Below are 2450 nucleotides of genomic sequence, written 5' to 3' on the forward strand. Positions count from 1 at the left end.
CTCTCTTCTCTCACATTTTACTATAAAGCAGCAAAAAGAAGCCAGGTCAGGTCTTTGACACTTGGCTTAGGAATCTCCTCAGCTAAATATCCATTCATCACTTACAAATTCTACTTTCCAAAACACTGGAACACAATTTGTCCAAGTTCTTTGCTGCTTTATAACAAGAATAACCTTTCTTCCCTTTTCCAATAACATGCTTCTCATTTCTATTTGAGACCACACCAGAAGAAACTTAAACATTCATATTTTTACCATCTAGTGTTCATGATGATATATGTATTCCATAAGATGACAGAAGCTTTCTCTCTTTACAGTTCTTTTCTTTCCGAGCCTTCACTAAAATCATTTTAACGTTCATATTTCTACCAATAGTCACTTCAAAGGAATAAAGGCTTCTACTAACATGAATCTCATTTTATTTTAATTACCATTTTAAAAAATTAACTTTTAAATATTGTCACATTCAGATTCTGAGGGTTAGGACTACAACATATGGACTTTTTTGGTGACAGAGTTTCACTGTGTTGCTCAGGTTAGTGTGTAGTGGCTATTCACAGGCATGATTATAACTCACTACAGCCTTGAACCTCTGGACTTTAGCTATCCTCCTGCTTCAGCCTTCTGAGTAACTGGGACTACAGGCATGTGCCACTGAGCCAAGCTTCAGTGGGAAACACAATTCAACCAACAGGAACATTACCTTTTTTGCAAATATCAGTATGAAATCTTTGTGTGAGACATATTTTATGCTTACAGTTCATTGCAGTTATGATTTTTATTGGTGCTCAGATTATCCCATATTTGTCCCATGAGATTTTCATCAAATTGACTTCTGAGTCTCTTTGGCATGATCCAATGGCCTTTGCTACTTTTTCTGTGTTGTTTTGTTTTGAGATGCAGTCTTACTCTGTTGCCCAGGCTGGAGTGCAGTGGTGGAGTCTTGGCTCACTACAACTTCCGCCTCCAGGGTTCAAGCAATTCTCCTGCCTAAGCCTCCCTAGTAGCTGGGATTACAGGTGCCCACCACCATGCCTGGATAATTTTTGTATTTTTAGTAGTGATGGGGATTCTCCATGTTGGCCAAACTGGTCTCGAACTCCTGCCCTCAAGTGATCCACCAACCTAGGTCTCCCAAAATGCTGAGATTATAGGCATGAGCCACTGTGCCCTGCCTGATACTTTCCTTGTTATTATTTTTTTTTTTAAATATGAGAGGAGATTTTCTTTCCTCTTCTCCAAAAGGGGAGAAAATTGAAACTGAGTGGATCATGATGGAAAGAGGGGAAGTCCAGGGGTACAGAAAGTCCCTGGGTGAAGGCAGAGGCAAACATGGGATTCGGAGCAACTGTGGGCATCAGTCTGACCATCTTTGTGCTGTCTGTCATCACTATCTTCATCTGCTTCACCTGCTCTTGCTGCTGCCTGTACAAGATGTGCCGCCAGCCATGTCAGGTTGTCACCACCGTCACATTTACCACTGTGGTGCATGCCCCTTACACTCAGTCTCCAAGTGTGCTTCCCAGCTACCCTTGACCAAGCTACAAGGGCTACCACCCCATTCCCCCCAGCCAGGGATGCCAGCAGCACCCTACCCAACACAGCACCCACCACTTTACCTGGTCCAGCCCATGGGACTGCCGGTCTACTACGAGATCCTAGCTGGAGGAGCAGCAGTGCCCTACCCTGCTAGTCAGCCTCCTTACAACCCAGCCTACATAAATGCCCCAAAGGTGGCCCCCTGAGCATGCCACAGCATCTCTCCTTCCACTCAGTTATGTTCTGCGTGTGTGAGTGGTATGCAAGCACGGTTCCTTACACCCCATGTGTGCTGTGTGTGTCCTGCCTATATATGTGGCTTCCTCTGATGCTGACAAGATGGAGAACGATCCTTGCCTGAGTGGGCTGGGACCAGACTTCGTTCTCTTCCTCACCTGAACTTATGCTTCCTAAAATCTCAACCCGAACTCAAAGAATGGGGCGAGAGGAAAGCACCCTGCGAGGTGGCCCCTAAGAGGTGGGGGTCTCTCCAAGGCACATCTGGAGTTCTTTTCCAGCTTACCCTAGGGTAACCAAGTGTGGCCTATCTCACCAGGATGGCGCAGCTTTCAGTGAGTATGATGCAGGTGTGTCGTGGTTTTGGCAGCACAGCCAGCTGCTGCTCAATGCCATGGCTTGTCCCCAGAGCTGGGTGTACCCTTTGCAGAGTCAGGGACCTGATGCAGGTGAAGTTTGGGATCTGATCAGGTTGGGCTTTGATCCTTTGGGCTGGCCGGGTGCGGTGGCTCAAGCCTGTAATCCCAGCACTTTGGGAGGCCGAGGCGGGTGGATCACGAGGTCAAGAGATCGAGACCATCCTGGTCAACATGGTGAAACCCCGTCTCTACTAAAAATACAAAAAATCAGCTGAGCATGGTGGCGCATGCCTGTAATCCCAGCTACTCAGGAGG

The 2450-nt window shown here is 46.5% G+C and overlaps 1 pseudogene; it reads left to right on the forward strand.

Moving 5' to 3' along the window:
• Nucleotides 1-1284: 1284 nt before the first annotated feature.
• Nucleotides 1285-1745, forward strand: LOC108296399 (annotated as a pseudogene).
• The last annotated feature ends 705 nt before the right edge of the window (nt 1746-2450 follow it).

This window comes from Cebus imitator, unplaced genomic scaffold (assembly GCF_001604975.1).
Source record: "Cebus imitator isolate Cc_AM_T3 unplaced genomic scaffold, Cebus_imitator-1.0 Scaffold709, whole genome shotgun sequence".
NCBI classification, from domain to species: Eukaryota; Metazoa; Chordata; class Mammalia; order Primates; family Cebidae; genus Cebus; species Cebus imitator.